General features: G+C 46.0%; 1 protein-coding gene across 1 annotated transcript in view; it reads right to left on the bottom strand.

The window, feature by feature from the left end:
• The window catches only part of LOC106562708 (D-glucuronyl C5-epimerase B), an 81,034-nt gene that overhangs the window by 40,429 nt on the left and 21,540 nt on the right, over positions 1 to 19,065 (bottom strand). Inside the window, exon 2 of the mRNA XM_045708959.2 lies at positions 3,207 to 3,316. The gene's annotated coding sequence lies outside the window, so the exon portion shown is untranslated. The remainder of the gene's footprint in view (positions 1 to 3,206; positions 3,317 to 19,065) is intronic.

The following is a 19,065-nucleotide window of genomic DNA, read 5'->3' as shown; positions in this document are numbered from 1 at the left end:
AGCAAATCTGGTGCGATCTTCACTAAAGGATGCCAGTCCTCTGGGTGGAAAGGTTGTCTCTCTCTGAGACTGACTGGATATAGATCATCCTGCAGAGAAGGAGATCATCCTGCAACTACACCTTGTGAAATAATGAATGAATCAGAGTGCAAAGGGATTCCCCAACAGAGTCAGCGGTGAGCTACGTTCACCACTCTAACCTGTTAGTCATCATATTTCAACAAATACTTCAAGAAGTTTAGAAAAAAATTGAGATTTGTCAAAGCAGAAGCTCTAAAAACCAGATGGCCAAACAGTTTCTAGAGTAGTGTGTGTGTCTCCATTTACCAGCTCACCAGGCCTCTCAGGGGAGTAGCAGGACTTCCAGTAGCTCAATACCCTGCTGGACTCCAGCCTTGTTAATCATTCATGGGTGTGGATGCCCTCGTCACTCCAATAGGGCCCAGTTGTGCAGACCTCACATTGATTTGAATAAGACTCTTACTGTAGTCCAATCAAAACTCCTATCCAGATGTTTGCAGTGGAAAACAAAACAGCATATAGGCTCTTCTAGTCTAACCCTGTGAGAATGTGTATTTGGATTAATACAGGTTTTAAAAAAAGAGTTCACTGTGTGAGAACTCCAACTCCAAGCTGATATTCTTCAGACCTCTAACGACCCAAAGAGTCATATGGGCGTTTACAAATGTAGAAAATGGAAGTAAAATGTTTATTTGAAAAAACGATGCCCGTTTCAAGGCCAGGTAAGGCTGAGATATCTACACACGTAGCCGGGTAAGGCTGAGATATCTACATGTAGGATTTATCCTCTAAAGCTGGGCCTATATAATTGAGTAAAGATGTGTTCTGCTGATTTTAGCTGAGGAAGGTCTGTACCGGCCAGCCGGTGTTTACCGTCTGTGCCCTGATAACACAAGACTTAAGCACCAGGTTGTTCTTACCTGGCATTGGCCCTGCATTCCACTGGGTTTCTTCTCTCTATTACATTCCGTTTGTTTAATCACCATAACAAACACACTGAGCTAACAAATTTACTTCGATGTGGCCAACAAAGTAATAATTTCACATTAGCGCTGCACAATGAAACATTGTTTATATCTCTCAGAGCAGGCGGAGAATGGAGGACATTGCTTTGAAGTTAATGCCTCGGTCCAACTCATCGCTAGTCCAGGGATTAGGCAGGTTATTACCAAGAAGCGTACAATATTAGAGACCTACAGAGGGGATTAAACACGCTCCTAATCAACTGGAGAAGAGACGATAGAAAAATAACCAATCTTCAATGCCATTACTGTGACCTTTGCACATAATTTACAAGCAGTGGACAACAACAAGTAGCCTCTGCAGCAGCATAACAGAATATGATTTAGGGACAGAGCAGAGCATGGTATCCTTTCACAGTAAGGCTTACATGGTTAAAACCTCATGACATAGCAGGGTTACAGATATTGGGACCTTGAACATGTGACATATCCCTTCTAGGCGAGTCTTTTGCATGAAGAGGTGGCATAAAAAAAAGCAACCCGTGGAGCTGTAGCTTTGATCGGCGTCTGTGAATCTACACAAGTCCCGTGCTCTCGCTCCATGCAGACTTCCAATTACCAGCCTGATACAGGCTAATAAATCCAGAGCACGTTCAAAGACTTCTCCTTTCCTTTTGCTATCAACTTGATACGGTTTGGGTTTAGGGAAATCCGTCACAGCTCTGCTTACTCAATTAAGATTAGGTCAGATTGGGTCAGCATTAATGCAGTTCTATGGTTCCAAAGTAAGTTACTTTTGAAAAATGACAGGTAAAGTGCCTTCAGAAAGTATTTCACACCCGTTGACTTTTTCCACATTTGTGGTAGAGCCTGAATTTAAAATGGATTGAAATTAGATTGTGTCGCTGGCCTACACACAATACCCTATAGTGTGGAATTATGTTAAGAAATGTTTACAAATTAATACAAAATGAAAAGCTGAAATGTCTTGAGTCAATAAGTATTCATCCCCTTTGTTATGGCAAGCATAACTAAGTTCAGTAGTAAACACTTGCTTAATAAGTCACATGGACTCACTGTGTGCAATAATAGTGTCTAACATGATTTTTGAATGACATACAGATAATTGTAAGGTCCCTCAGTCAAGCAGTGAATTACTAACAAAATTCAACCACAAAGACCAGGGAGGTTTTCCAATGCCTGACCAAGTATGGCATTGAATATATCCCTTTGAGAATGGAGAAGTTGTTAATTACACTTGGATGGTGTATCAATACACCCAGTCACTACAAAGATCCAGACGCCCTTCCAAATTCAGTTGTCGGAGAGGAAAGAAACCGCTCAGGGATTTCACCATGAGGGCAATGGTGACTTTAAAACAACTACAGATTGTAATGGCTGTGATAGGAGAAAACTGAGGATGGATCAACATTGTAGTTACTCCACAATACTAACCTAATTGACAGAGTGAAAAGAAGGAAGTCTGTACAGAATAAAAATATTCCGAAACACACATCCTGTTTCCAACAAGGCACTAAAGTAAAACTGCAAAAAATGTGTCAAAGAAATGAACTTGCTTTCCTGAATACAAGGTGTTATGTTTGGGGCAAATCCAACACTACACATTACTGAGTACCACTCTTCATATTTTCAAGCAGGTGGTGCCTGCATCATAGGTATGCTGCTCATTGGCAAGGACTAGGGAGTTTTTATTTATTAAAAAAAAATGGAATAAAGCTAAGCACAGGCAAAATCCTAGAGGAAAACCTGGTTCAGTCTGCTTTCCACCAGACACTAGGAAATTAACATTTCAGCAGGACAATAACCTAAAATACAAGGCCAAATCTACACTGGGTGTTGGCTAGTAATAATGAACAACTAGTAATAATGAACAACTTATTTGACAGAACTTGGAGAATTATGAAAATAATAAAAAAAATGTTGCACAATCCACATGTGGAAAGCTCTTAGAGACTTACCCAGAAAGACTCACAGCTGTAATCACTGCCAAAGGGGATTCTAACATGTATTGACTCAGGGGTGTGAATACTTATGTAAATGAGCTATTTCTGTAATTTGCTAAAATCATGTTTGCTCTTTGTCATTATGGGGTAGTGTGTGTAGATGGGTGAGGAGAAAAATACATTTTGAAATCAGGCTGTAACAACACGTGGAATAAGTCAAGGGGTATGAATACTTTTTGAAGGCACTGTAGGTACTCACCCTAATCCATTCACCAGAAAACAGCCAACGGATCAGTCATGTCCACGGCCACGGGTTCCCCTGGCTCTAGTTCATCTGGCCACCTACCTCACTGGCCGACTCCTCACCACCTGCAATAAAAACATCACATTACATTGAGTAGCAGTGTGAACACTTAAAATGTTAAAACTTTTAAATGAAATTGGGATCCGTAACATTACGACAAATCCCAGTATGCAGATTGCAGAAAGTAAACAGCATAGTGGGTCAATTTCCACAAGAACTAAGAATGTTGAAGCGCAAGGCTCAACTTCTTCAAATGCTGATGCTCTAGATTCTCAACTAGTCTAAAGGACAGTTTTATTGCTTCTTTAATCAGGACAACAGTTTTCAGCTGTGCTAACATAATTGCAAAAGGGTTTTCTAATGATCAATTAGCCTTTTAAAATGATACACTTGGATTAGCTAACACAACGTGCCATTGGAACACAGGACTGATGGTTCCTGATAATGGGCCTCTGTACGCCTATGTAGATATTCCATAAAAAATCTGCCGTTTCCAGCTACAATAGTCATTTACAACATTAATGTCCACACTATTTCCATAGAGCCCATAGAGGTTAAGTGACCCCAAACTTTTGAACGGTAGTGTAGTTGAGAAGGAAATGCTAATTATGTGAGGTGGAATTGAAGTCGAGTATGGTAGTACAGGTTCAATGCTTAACCATCTGAAAAGGACCGCACCCTGAGAACCAAACCATTGCTGGCAACAGCACAACTGCATTGTGAATTTTATTTAATTAGGCAAGTCAGTTAACAAATTATTATTTACAATGACGGTCTACTCCGGCCAAACCCGACGACGCTGGGCCAATTGTGCGCCGCCCTATGGGACTCCCAATCACAGCCGGATGTGATACAGCCTGGATTCGAACCAGGTACTATAGTGACGCTTCATGCACTGAGATGATGTGCCTTAGACCGCTGCGCCACTCGGAAGCTTATAGTTTTAACAGAAAGCAGATGTTTTTAGTTCTCAACATTAAGAAAATGTTTCCATTTGTCACATCCCTAACAGTGACTACCTACCGATGAGGATGACTTACTAAATATAGGCCTAAATCTCTCCAGGAAAGAAGTTACATATGATCACATTCTAATAAGGTTAACATTTTGGATGAGTTACCAGGCAGACATCTTTGGTTGTTTCAAAAATTGTCCCTAAAAACGTGAAAGCATAATGACCTAACAACCAAGGGAGACAACAACAAGGCCTGTAGAGCAGAGAATGTTGTGTGTGTTAACTTGACTCCGTTCAGCAGAGTGGGCGGCAGCCATTTTGGACTTGGACCACTGACAGGGAACATCAAGAGTTCCCAGACCAAGACAGGGCTCTATCAGTGTCTGCCATCATCAGGCCTACATCGGGAGATCAGACAACTCCTGGGCAAACATGGCCAGAGAGAAACGTGTCTGTGGGGGGGGAAAAAAAAGAGTCTTCTAGTACCCTGCTGATAGGGATGAAAGGCTGTGATGATTCGTAGAAATGAGCGCTTAAAAGAAACATGCACGGATTACATCTCTACAATCAAATTAGGCCAATCAAACAGCCAAGCCTCATCCCCTGGCCTCTCATTGATGTTCATTGGACAAAAAGGCTTAGAAATAGCAGACAATCATATCTATCTGGAGAGAACATAAAGGTCACTCAGACATATGTATCCATACCATGAAAGTTCAACATAAAAAGGCAGACTGCATGGAGGTGGAGTTCACTGGTTAAATATAATCTGGAATATTGAAGCTCCATGTTCTCCTCTATTCAGAGGCCTCTTCATCAAAGGTCAAATGTGCCCAAACTGTGCTGCATCAAATACAAACGATTCATTGTAAATCACTAAAAACACCCTCTTTGGCTAAGCCTGTACCGTTTGGTGGACAAGATTTGAGCCAAAATTGGCAGATGTTGGTTCACTGCAGCAACCAGTGGCACTAATACAAATCGTATGCAAATTGTGGGTCATAAACATGTTGCGATTAAGACGTTCAGGCAACACAATCTTTGGAATAATAGGCTATGGGTAATCTTAGAGAGATCAGCTTTCACCAGGGCATGAGAATTTAGCAGGATATTTATAACATGATCCTCATGCTGAGGCTATCCTAATCCAATAAGTATTGACGTCCATCTTCCTTCTTACTGAAATCAGTACTATTAACTGTGCCCGGGCATTTAGCCTATATTAATTCTAATTTGTCAAATCAGACGATAATATCCAATTGTTCACAACAGGGTTTGTTACAAGGTTCAACACCACACTTCAAGATTTACCAGGGTGAATGACGTTAAATGTTGGCCTTTTTACAGGAGAATTGATCATGCAATAATCAGATCACGCTGTACTTTCCCTTTGTTGGAGGTTTCAAGATAATCCTTTAACAGACGTAATGTTTCTTGAAGTAAATTACGATTGATCTCTTCCACCGCCTTTTCAGGTCACACGTTTTGTGAGGGAAACCAAAATTATTGCCGTAATGCTTTTTGACCAGGGGTAAATGATAGTCTTACATCAATAGCCAATGACTTAAGGCTCTGAATGACCCATAAATGATGCTGAGGAAACAAACGCATATTTGTAATTGCAACCACTAGGTCATTAACGTACTGCCAATCCATCATGAGCAATGTGTAGAAAGTGACAGGGATACTTCACCCTGCAATTAATCGCGCCCCTATAACGTTCCTACTGCAGAGGCGGAAAGGGCTGTTAAATAAAAGACGGTGTTAAATCACCGCACAAAGAGAGACGATCAATCTTTCATCAAAACGGGTTTAATCGACAAAGCACTCAAATCAGGTATTAGAAAGTTTATAACAGCTGGTAACATACAAGCCCTGTTGTGGGCACAGTGTTACATAGTGGAGCGGATGCTTGAAGAACAAAGAGAGTATCTTCAGTCAAGGCTAAGATGGGGTGGAGCAGGAAGGTGGATGTTTGATTGGGGCCGAGCTGTGTGGGAGGATTTTTCGTAGAATTCCCCCAAATTATAATATTTAATTGCATTTGATCTAGCCATCAGACCAGAGCAAGTACTGACACACCAAGGTGGCTATAGAAGACAAAAATCACACACAACAAGTCTGGGCCAAGAGGCTGTTGAAGTCTTGACTATGGCAAATATACCTTGTGATTCTAAATCATGACTGGTAATTCTAAATTATATCTCCATGCATTCAGTGTTGGTTTAACACAGAAACTAAATCTGTCTTGGTAATTAAACAGCACAATGCTGTACTATCATGGACGGTCATGTGGTGAAGGCCCTGGTTTGAGAGGTCTGGGTGGTGAAGGCCCTGGTTTGACAGGTCATGGTGGTGAAGGCCCTGGTTTGACAGGTCTGGGTGGTGAAGGCCCTGGTTTGACAGGTCTGGGTGGTGAAGGCCCTGGTTTGACAGGTCTGGGTGGTGAAGGCCCTGGTTTGACAGGTCTGGGTGGTGAAGGCCCTGGTTTGACAGGTCTGGGTGGTGAAGGCCCTGGTTTGACAGGTCTGGGTGGTGAAGGCCCTGGTTTGACAGGTCTGGGTGGTGAAGGCCCTGGTTTGACAGGTCTGGGTGGTGAAGGCCCTGGTTTGACAGGTCTGGGTGGTGAAGGCCCTGGTTTGACAGGTCTGGGTGGTGAAGGCCCTGGTTTGACAGGTCTGGGTGGTGAAGGCCCTGGTTTGACAGGTCTGGGTGGTGAAGGCCCTGGTTTGACAGGTCTGGGTGGTGAAGGCCCTGGTTTGACAGGTCTGGGTGGTGAAGGCCCTGGTTTGACAGGTCTGGGTGGTGAAGGCCCTGGTTTGACAGGTCTGGGTGGTGAAGGCCCTGGTTTGACAGGTCTGGGTGGTGAAGGCCCTGGTTTGACATGGTCTGGGTGGTGAAGGCCCTGGTTTGACATGGTCTGGGTGGTGAAGGCCCTGGTTTGACATGGTCTGGGTGGTGAAGGCCCTGGTTTGACAGGGTCTGGGTGGTGAAGGCCCTGGTTTGACAGGGTCTGGGTGGTGAAGGCCCTGGTTTGACAGGTCTGGGTGGTGAAGGCCCTGGTTTGACAGGTCTGGGTGGTGAAGGCCCTGGTTTGACAGGTCTGGGTGGTGAAGGCCCTGGTTTGACAGGTCTGGGTGGTGAAGGCCCTGGTTTGACAGGTCTGGGTGGTGAAGGCCCTGGTTTGACAGGTCTGGGTGGTGAAGGCCCTGGTTTGACAGGTCTGGGTGGTGAAGGCCCTGGTTTGACAGGTCTGGGTGGTGAAGGCCCTGGTTTGACAGGTCATGGGTGGTGAAGGCCCTGGTTTGACAGGTCTGGGTGGTGAAGGCCCTGGTTTGACAGGTCTGGGTGGTGAAGGCCCTGGTTTGACAGGTCTGGGTGGTGAAGGCCCTGGTTTGACAGGTCTGGGTGGTGAAGGCCCTGGTTTGACAGGTCTGGGTGGTGAAGGCCCTGGTTTGACAGGTCTGGGTGGTGAAGGCCCTGGTTTGACAGGTCTGGGTGGTGAAGGCCCTGGTTTGACAGGTCTGGGTGGTGAAGGCCCTGGTTTGACAGGTCTGGGTGGTGAAGGCCCTGGTTTGACAGGTCTGGGTGGTGAAGGCCCTGGTTTGACAGGTCTGGGTGGTGAAGGCCCTGGTTTGACAGGTCTGGGTGGTGAAGGCCCTGGTTTGACAGGTCTGGGTGGTGAAGGCCCTGGTTTGACAGGTCATGGTGGTGAAGGCCCTGGTTTGACAGGTCATGGTGGTGAAGGCCCTGGTTTGACAGGTCTGGGTGGTGAAGGCCCTGGTTTGACAGGTCTGGGTGGTGAAGGCCCTGGTTTGACAGGTCTGGGTGGTGAAGGCCCTGGTTTGACAGGTCATGGTGGTGAAGGCCCTGGTTTGACAGGTCATGGTGGTGAAGGCCCTGGTTTGACAGGTCATGGTGGTGAAGGCCCTGGTTTGACAGGTCTGGGTGGTGAAGGCCCTGGTTTGACAGGTCTGGGTGGTGAAGGCCCTGGTTTGACAGGTCTGGGTGGTGAAGGCCCTGGTTTGACAGGTCTGGGTGGTGAAGGCCCTGGTTTGACAGGTCTGGGTGGTGAAGGCCCTGGTTTGACAGGTCTGGGTGGTGAAGGCCCTGGTTTGACAGGTCTGGGTGGTGAAGGCCCTGGTTTGACAGGTCTGGGTGGTGAAGGCCCTGGTTTGACAGGTCTGGGTGGTGAAGGCCCTGGTTTGACAGGTCTGGGTGGTGAAGGCCCTGGTTTGACAGGTCTGGGTGGTGAAGGCCCTGGTTTGACAGGTCTGGGTGGTGAAGGCCCTGGTTTGACAGGTCTGGGTGGTGAAGGCCCTGGTTTGACAGGTCTGGGTGGTGAAGGCCATTTAGAGATGCTACTAATATCAAATACAACCACCTTGAAGGTGACAGGCATGATAAACCACTATGCATCTTTTTTGACCCACATTGCAACAGGGAACCTCAAAACCCTGTTAGACTGAAGGGGAGGCACTAGAGGCAGGGTGTGACTGGCCAGCTGAACACTGCCTCAAGATACTAGTCACCTGAAATGAAATAGAATAACAGAGCAGTGGTCTTCCAAGTGGCTACGATAGGACAAATAGTACTTACACGCACCGTTAGCAACAAAAAAAAAAAATTGCCCTCGTTGAGTGCAGAATAGTTTAACATTGCTATTCCCTTAAAACCATGTGTACTCCATTTTATAAATAGGGAGACTAGATTAAAAAAATATATTCAATACCTTTGAATTCAGAAAACATGCTGGCAAGCAAGATGGTCAAATCAATATTCCACAGCAATATGGAAATCTCTACTCCTACAGGGCTAGACAGCTGTAATCGTAGCCAAGAAGCAAGGAGATAAATGAGTGAAGTAAACTACACAGCAAGCAGCTCAGTCTTCCGACTCCCTGAGCAGAAAGCAGCTCAGTCTTCCGACTCCCTGAGCAGAAAGCAGCTCAGTCTTCCGACTCCCTGAGCAGAAAGCAGCTCAGTCTTCCGACTCCCTGAGCAGAAAGCAGCTCAGTCTTCCGACTCCCTGAGCAGAAAGCAGCTCAGTAACAAACCATTCCTAATCCTTGGGATGTGTAATGTTTAAGAAGCAGAATGGTTGTTCAACATGATCCAGGGATCTCAGTTCCTGCAGAGAGGTAGCTTAGCACATCTCTGGACTTTAATCTTTACCGTGACACTTATCATAGCCTTCATCAAGTGTCCTTTCATCTGACACTTCAAAGCAGGGGTTGACACCTTGCATACATGCAATGACTCAACCAGGCTCTAACCTACCGTTCACATTGTACATGGTGTAAAGGGGAGTCTATTACGTTAACCTGTTGTGGATAGGGGGCAGTATTTGCACGGCCGGATAAAAAAAACATACCCGATTTAATCTGGTTACTACTCCTGCCCAGAAACTAGAATATGCATATAATTAGTAGATTTGGATAGAAAACACTAAAGTTTCTAAAAACTGTTTGAATGGTGTCTGTGAGTATAACAGAACTCATATGGCAGGCCAAAACCTGAGAAGATTCCATACAGGAAGTGCCCTGTCTGACAATTTATTGTCCTTCTGTAGCCTCTCTATCGAAAATACTGCATCTGTGCTGTAACGTGACTTTTTCTTGGCTTCCATTGGCTCTCAGAAGGCGCCAGAAAGTGTAATGAGATGTCTGCAGTCTCTGGGCTAAGTACAGCAGCAGAGTTTGTTACTGGCCTGCCTGGGGACAGTGACACTGGAGATGCGCGGTCATGTGAATTCTACATTTTGTTCTTTCCGTCTTTGAATGGATACAACGTCGCCCAGTTGGAATATTATCACTAATTTACGAGAAAAAAAAATAATAATAATTATGTTTATTTTAAACAGCGTTTGACATGCTTCGAAGTAGGGTAATGGAATATTTAGATTTTTTTTGTCACGAAACGCACCGGCGCGTCACTTCGGATACTGACCTGAACGCACGAACAAAACGGAGCCATTTTAATATAACTATGGATTATTTCAAACCAAAACAACATGTTGAAGTAGAAGTCCTGGCATTCTGACGAAGAACAGCAAAGGTAATCCAATTTTTCTTATAGTAAATCTGAGTTTGGTGAGGGCCAAACTTGGTGGGTGTCAAATTAGCTAGCCGTGATATCTAGTCAGAATATTGCAAAATGTGCTTTCACCGAAAAGCTATTTTAAAATCTGACACTGCGATTGCATAAAGGAGTTCTGTATCTATAATTCTTAAAATAATTATGTATTTTGTGAACGTTAACCGTGAGTAATTAAGTAAATTCACCGGAAGTTTGCGGTGTGTATGCTAGTTGCTAGTTCTGAACATCACATGCTAATGTAAAAAGCTGGTTTTTGATATAAATATGAACTTGCTTGAACAAAACATGCATGTATTGTATAACATAATGTCCTAGGAGTGTCATCTGATGAAGATCAAAGGTTAGTGCTGCATTTAGCTGTGTTTTTGGTTTTTGTGACATATGCTTGCTTGAAAAATGGCTGTGTGGTTATTTCTGGCAGGGTACTCTAACATAATCTAATGTTTTGCTTTCGCTGTAAATGTGGTTAGATTAACTAGAGTCTTATCTTTCAAATGGTGTAAAATAGTCCTATGTTTGAGAACTTTGAATTATGACATTTTGTGGTTATAAATTTGGCGCTCTGATGTGTCACTGGCTGTTGAATAGTGCGGGACGATTTCGTCCCACCTACCCTAGAGAGGTTAAGGATCCTCACATTAAGTGTTGTTCACATTGGCAGTTTGAAGTGACTCAAATCCTGAACCTACAGCCAAAAAAGCACATGGAATCTGATATTTCAAACCCCCTTCATAGCCTACACCACTGCACACACACCCGGCGTTACTATGACAACTAGCTTGGCCATGTCAGCTAATGACTGCTGTCTGAACACATACAATCCTATTTGGTAACTAACTTTCGGTTTGGACAGTCAGTATTCTAAAACTAATTTGAGCATTCAAGCCTTGTTCACACTGCAGGCCGAAGTATGATGTTACTGCATTGTAAATTCCAGACACTCGTCCTTTCCTGGCGCTCTGAGCGAGCATCCATCAGGACTCCTACTCAGGGTGTGTGTGGGCCTGTGATGGTCCATCTGCTCTGCAGTCATAACACTCATGGTCTTGATAGCTGGCTAATCATGAACTAATCAAGCCATGGACATTAATAGTGGCAGGCATCATTAGCCATCTGAAACCCAGAGCAGTGTCCAGGAAAACTGAGTCAGTGAAACAAAGAGCCAAAATGACAGATATATCTGCTTCCACACACACACACACACACACACACCTCAAATCTGATTCAGAACCAAGATCACCGAATCAACCAGTCACACAGCCAGCTCAGTTCTGATTCAGAACATAGATCACTGAGTGGGTTGAGCTGAAGATCTAAACACAAGTTTTAGAGACTCAATATAAAACAAGCTTCAGTAGACTCTTCAGTGACAGGAGTCCATCACATATTCTGAAGGAATGAACAGTCCCATCATCGCACACCTTCCCATTTCAAGTGATTTGGCTGTCATTTTCATAGAAAAGCGAACAAAAAGGAAAACAGCTGAGAATTTACACATACAGCACGAAGACAGATCTATGACATTTACTGTGAAACGTTGACAGAATGAATCAAAGCAAAGTATTCCAGGGTCTGCTTCCTGTATCAGGGAAGAAAAGACTGAGCTAAAACCTTGTGACGCAATTAAGGTGTCAGCATGTTTAAGTTCGGCTGGCGGCTCACCGAATGAGTGTACTCGCAATACTCCCTAAAAAAGACATTCTGAAAAACAAGTAAAAATCTGAAATAGTACTGTTTGGCCATTTTGAGATGCTGTCGCGAGTACACACTTCCTCAAAATAGTCAGAATTAATCTAAGATAACAAGAAATGTGTAATTGACGTTTTTGACGAGGAAATCTTAGTCACGCAACTTTACATTAACTAATATGTTTGGTGCGGTATTTCTCAATTTAAAGAAGTTGCATGAAAACGAGTCATTTCTCATTTAATGACAACAAACCTTTAGTGAAGAATCCCTACTGCTGACCAATCACCGACGAAGGGGCGTAGACTTCAGCTACCCACGTTGTCGTCTCAAGAAAATGTGCGCCAGAACAACCAACAAAAAAAAACTGACCAAAGTCTAAAACAAACAAAGACATCCCAAAATGTCCTCAATCTATTCAAACTCATCCCAACTGTTTTGACTGGGGGAAGCATGCGGACACCTTTAGAGTTCCTTGATTGGTTAGAATAATAGTGTGGCTGCCTGTATTTTTGTGTAAACAAATACTAGGAAGGCATGAGTCTGTACACCATGTCAGACTCAACACTAATGTATATGAAGATCACAAGCTGCTTCCCTGACAACACTTCAAAGGCTGAGGCAACAAAGCTGAATTCTAAATGAGCACAGAGAGAGCTGGAACACTGAACTACACAATATTTAATCTGGCATCCGATGAAGATGGAAAAGAAAGTGCCTCTTACCAGGCTAATTTCCATTCTGCATAAAATATTGCAGGTTAAATAATAGATGCACACTTGAAAGGGAAATGGAATCTCTCTCATTTCTGATTTATAACAGTCAGTCAGAAATGCTACTCGTAAAATCAGATGGACCAAGAACATCTTAATGCGGACTGGCAAATACAACATCACAAAGCAATATTTAGATTAGAATATGCAAGACAACTACACATGGGTGGGAAACGGAGACATTATTAAGACTTAGGTCTCCAATTTGGTTTGCATACAGAAACTCAGTTTCTATTTTTATCACAGCTGACAGGATTGTTTTCAGCAGTCTCTAGAAGCACATTGGGAGTATCAAGCCAACACAATAACCCTGTCTGATGGGGATAATTAGGCCCTAAATCCTGAGATGGCTACTGCAGAACTACACACCCCTAATATCCTGCTCCAACCCCCCCATCCTCAAATCTCCAAACATGAGTGCAATCTTCACAGTGGATTTAGTGAACAAAGAGGGTTTCAGGGGCCCTGCGTCACACGCTGAGAGATGCGTCGTGGCTGTCACAAGCTCTCAGGAATATAGTCAGTATATTCCTCTGAGTTTTTAACCCAGGCTTTGCATATCATTTGGTGTTCCTCTCTCCCCACGAATGTGGCTCTGCCACGGTTCTCCGTCTCCTCTGTGGATTCCACCCCGATCGAAGCAGCCGTTTTCTACCGCTTCTCCGTCCTTCTCTACTCCTCCATCCCTTTCTCAGCTTCTCCGTCATTCTCTACTCCTCCATCCCTTTCTCAGCTTCTCCGTCCTTCTCTACTCCTCCATCCCTTTCTCAGCTTCTCCGTCCTTCTCTTCTCCTCCATCCCTTTCTCAGCTTCTGTCCTTCTCTTATCCTCCATCCCTTTCTCATCTTCTGTCCTTCTCCACTCCTCCATCCCTTTCTCAGCTTCTCTGTCCTTCTCCCCTCCTCCATCCCTTTCTCAGCTTCTCTGTCCTTCTCTTCTCCTCCATCCCTTTCTCAGCTTCTCTGTCCTTCTCTTCTCCTCCATCCCTTTCTCAGCTTCTCTGTCCTTCTCTTCTCCTCCATCCCTTTCTCAGCTTCTCTGTCCTTCTCTTCTCCTCCATCCCTTTCTCAGCTTCTCTGTCCTTCTCTTCTCCTCCATCCCTTTCTCAGCTTCTCTGTCCTTCTCTTCTCCTCCATCCCTTTCTCAGCTTCTCTGTCCTTCTCTTCTCCTCCATCCCTTTCTCAGCTTCTCTGTCCTTCTCTTCTCCTCCATCCCTTTCTCAGCTTCTCTGTCCTCTCTCTCCTCCATCCCTTTCTCAGCTTCTCTGTCCTTCTCCACTCCTCCATCCCTTTCTCAGCTTCTCTGTCCTTCTCCACTCCTCCATCCCTTTCTCAGCTTCTCTGTCCTTCTCCACTCCTCCATCCCTTTCTCAGCTTCTCTGTCCTCTTCTCCTCCATCCCTTTCTCAGCTTCTCTGTCCTTCTCTTCCATCCCTTTCTCAGCTGGTGTCTTACTGTGAGTAGTAGATCCTGCCCCTGTCACAATATCCTGCTGGCAGCATCACAAGTCATTGATCTATTTTAGACAAACCAACAACCCCCCCCCTACCCCCCAATACTGTGACGACAATGACAGAAGAGTAGGGATCCTTCACTGTTTCCCATTTACTCACAAAAGTTCAACCCCGCTAATGTGGGGTTAAAAGACAGAATAGTGAGAAGTGGCAGGCCGAGGCGATAAAACCAAAACAGGCTCTAGGGAGGCCGGGAGTGAGCGCTGAGCGACAGGGGAGCCCAGACTGCAGCGTCTCTGTAAGTACCACTCAGGCTGGGCTCTCTGGCGCCAAACAAACAAGCAGGAGAGAAAGGCAGGGTGGGCAGGCTGCAGCACAGGCCAGCTGAGATGAGAGTAAATAAAAGCTGGACACAGTTTGACAGAGCTGCATAAACAGCCCTAGAGGGCAGAGCCTCCCAGAGTGTCGGCTCTGAAGACTGAGTGTTCATATCCTGGATGAACTCAGAAAACCCATCTTGAAATAGAAGATAAACAAGTAGGACACAGGTCCTAAACTGTCCACACACACACACCTGTTTGCAAAAGCTCACAGCTCTGAATCCAGACGAAGTGTCAATGGTCGACGGAGTCTTAGCTAAACGTGCCCCCCGTCAGACTAGGGGGAACTTGTTGCACTGACACCCCTCCTCCTGCAGTAAGAGGGGGAGGGGGGGCACTTCTAGGGACACTTGTAAAGACAAGAGACTGGAGGATAATGACGTGAGCGTCTGTAGGGCGTCAGGCCACGGTGCTGTCTGAGGAGAGCGACAGAGCTTTCTAGAAGCATTGCGACCCCAGTGTCTGAGAGGCCGAGTCCAGCTGCCTCCGCATAAAGACAAGGCTCACATCCTCAGCACCTTGGTGGTTTTCTGAAAAGGCCACCAACTAGTTTGGAATATTAAACAGTTAAGCCTGTGGAAATCAAAAGGAGTTGAAAAGAGAGTAGGGGCTTCAAAAAGCTTTGATGATATCGCTCCATCTCTTCGAAGGCTTGCTGATATGACAGAGCCAACAAATAAAAAGGCAGGGAAGAAAGGGAATCCAAAAGAGGAGGAGGATTATTCTTTGCCTATCTTATCCTGGCACATGATATAATTCCTCAATCAAAGGCTTGGCTTTTCAATATAAAGTTCTGATTCAGAGCGAGAGAGAGCGAGAGAGGGTGGGAGAAAGAGTGAAGCACAGACTGCCAGAGGGAGTGGAAGAGAGTGGGAAGTGGGACACCAGGAGGGGTTTCAGGACATTTGTCATTCTCTTTCAATAGATCTGAGACACACTGCTTGACACTGATCTCCAATATGAGGCCAGAATGTAATACTGAGGGCTCTCCCCCTGACAGTAACCTCCTAATACAAGCCTTCAACTACAGCGTGGTGTGCTGGGGCCATATCAGAGTCCACTACAGCGTGGTGTGCTGGGGCCCATATCAGAGTCCACTACAGCGTGGTGTGTTGGGGCACATATCAGCGTCCACTACAGCGTGGTGTGCTGGGGCCCATATCAGAGTCCACTACAGCGTGGCGTGTTGGGGGCCATATCAGCGTCCACTACAGCGTGGCGTGTTGGGGGCCATATCAGCGTCCACTACAGCGTGGTGTGTTGGGGGCCATATCAGCGTCCACTACAGCGTGGTGTGCTGGGGGCCATATCAGCGTCCACTACAGCGTGGTGTGTTGAGGGCCATATCAGCGTCCACTACAGCGTGGTGTGCTGGGGCCCATATCAGAGTCCACTACAGCGTGGTGTGTTGGGGGCCATATCAGAGTCCACTACAGCGTGGCGTGTTGGGGGCCATATCAGCGTCCACTACAGCGTGGTGTGCTGGGGGCCATATCAGCATCCACTACAGCGTGGTGTGCTGGGGGCCATATCAGCGTGGTGTGCTGGGGGCCATATCAGCGTCCACTACAGCGTGGTGTGTTGGGGCCCATATCAGAGTGCACTACAGCGTGGTGTGTTGGGGGCCATATCAGCGTCCACTACAGCGTGGTGTGTTGGGGGCCATATCAGCGTCCACTACAGCGTGGTGTGTTGGGGGCCATATCAGCGTCCACTACAGCGTGGTGTGCTGGGGGCCATATCAGCGTCCACTACAGCGTGGTGTGTTGGGGGCCATATCAGCGTCCACTACAGCGTGGTGTGCTGGGGCCCATATCAGAGTCCACTACAGCGTGGTGTGTTGGGGGCCATATCAGAGTCCACTACAGCGTGGTGTGTTGGGGGCCATATCAGCGTCCACTACAGCGTGGTGTGTTGGGGCCCATATCAGAGTCCACTACTGAAGGCTACACGCTACTTCTACCAAGGCATGCCAAATACCACAAATAGCTGTCCTCCTATTGCATTCCTAACCGAGCACTCCGCCCTATATTCTACCCTTGAGAGGACGGAGAGGCGTCGGCCAGAGAGGCGTCGGCCAGAGAGAGGAGGACGGAGAGGCGTCGGCCAGAGAGGGCGGGGTCGGCCAGAGAGAGGAGGACGGAGAGAGGAGGCGTCGGCCAGAGAGGCGTCGGCCAGAGAGGCGTCGGACAGAGAGGCGTCGGCCAGAGAGGCGTCGGACAGAGAGGCGGAGGACAGAGAGGCGGAGGACAGAGAGGCGGAGGACAGAGAGGCGGAGGACAGAGAGGCGGAGGACAGAGAGGCGGAGGACAGAGAGGCGGAGGACAGAGAGGCGGAGGACAGAGAGAGAGCGATATTGGCCTGTGAACGGGAGGAGGGCAGAGACATGCCTCTTCAATCTGGGGGAACTGGAAGATCAGGGGGCTAATGAAACGATTAGATCAACAATGGTCAAGGCAGCAGAAATGACAGCAGCAGAGCATGCCCCTTTAAACAGATTTTAGAACTTGGACGGGTACCAAGGGTTTCCGTTGGGTGATGGATAATTAGTAGCACCTTAGATAAATGACTGTGTATTCGGCGCATGTGACTAATAAAAATGTGATATATAGCCCGTCTGACTTAGTACTTCTCTCATGTATCCTGTATTAACCTGGAACTTCAGGGAGATATCCACAGTTACAAATAAACCAAGCGGACCTGAGCTCATAAGAAAAGCTCATTCAGAGTTCAATATGCAAGGCCCGTAATCTCACCATGCTTAGGAATTCTACGAAAATGTCAGTATTCACATGGAGCCTTGCTAGTAAAATGGTTCAACGTGCCTGTAGATTGAGTGAGCAAGAACAGAAAGGCCTTGGGGGGGGAAATTGAAAAACCTGAGAGATGTACCCCTTCAAACTTCACCTTGTGTACATAGCCTCAGTCTTAGCTCTCTGTTCTGACAACAGTGGCATTAAAAGCTAACACCTGCCTTGACACACATCGAACCCTTAAGCAACAGGCTGAATTTTCCAGAATTCTAAGCTCTCAGCTGAAAATCATATTTTCTCATCTCAAAACGTGGCAGGTAATGGTGTGAAACAAACAAATGATTAAAAAGTAAACCCTATCGTTTGAAAAATGACAAAAACGCTGTGGTTTCACTTGGTGACAAATACATTTTTTTACAAACAGGGGGCTACGGGGTTGGACATGACGCTGCGCCAGGTCATTTCCACACCTTCTCCAGATGGAGAGGGGGGAAGAGAGCTGAGGATATTAGAGTCATCCAGCGGAGCAGCACAACTCTTCAAATCTGCCATCACTGACAGGGCTTTGTCTGAACGGGCTGGTTGGCAAGGGAGAACATTGGTACAATGTTACCAAGGCTAGGTAGTCTTGGAGGGCAATAAGACAGAATGGAGAGGCAGAGATGAGAGGAGAATGACCTTGTTGGTGAGGCGAGAGAATATTTACTCAGCTGCTCCTCACATTAGGAGCACTACAGAAAGTACGGGTTCACTTACTCTTTGCTGCAGATGCACAGACCTACTGCAGATGCACAGACCTACTGCAGATGCACAGACTTCAGCAACATTCATAAAGGAGGAAGATAGACATCACCAAAAACGTGAGATGCACACATTTACTCTAGTACGTGACCATGACTCAAAATGACTGGGACAGGTTTTCTGAACGCCACAGACAGGGATTATATAAAGCAGGAGGTACGTTGTTATTAGAGATGTCATATGGCAAGTTCTCACACGCCACATACATTGCAGAAATGGTGCGAGTAGAACACACCCAAATACATCCAGTGGAAAGCAGGCCAGAAATTGCATGGGTCTGGATTTTCTGGCATATCGCCGCTAAAGCTCAGTAAACTCCAGCAGAATGCTTTTAGAGCGGAGGATTACATGAAATGAATAGCTAAATATGGACTTCTAAAAACCTCTTTATAAATATTAAATGGGGAAGATCAAAAGTAGAAAAGCTGGGAGTCAATAATCACCCCAAAGCTTGTTGTTGTTGCCAACGCTGCTACGATGCCTAGCCTTCACCAGCACACTGCTACGTTGCCTAGCCTGCAGAAACACTCAGAACATTTCCAACACACTAGCTCTTCAGAGGCAGAGGCTCTCTTTTCAAGCTCAACCTGGCCTGACCTCTACCTGGCACCGACCGCCTCCATCTGAAATCCTCTTAGTGAGGCTTCTGAGCGCCTCTGTGGCGGTGGGGTCCCTATGTTGTAATATTCCACTGAGGCAGAATGAAAGGTGCTGCAGTCTCGCTTTGGTGTGGAGAAGATGAAAGGGAGGTAGAGGATGAAGAGCCCAGCTTTCAGGGGTGATGTCACCTGGGTGCATCAGTCATGACAGTGAGGAGCGTTAAGATATGGCTGTGCTACAACCTGCCACTGAAAAGCTGGTTGTCATTTGCTATGATAATGGTTGCTTCACCTTTGAAGGCTATTGTCATAACCTT

Source organism: Salmo salar, chromosome 26, assembly GCF_965601325.2.
Source record: "Salmo salar chromosome 26, fSalSal1, whole genome shotgun sequence".
Classification (NCBI taxonomy): domain Eukaryota; kingdom Metazoa; phylum Chordata; class Actinopteri; order Salmoniformes; family Salmonidae; genus Salmo; species Salmo salar.
The sequence above is the reverse complement of the archived record's forward strand: the minus strand, read 5'-3'. Positions and strand labels throughout refer to the sequence as shown.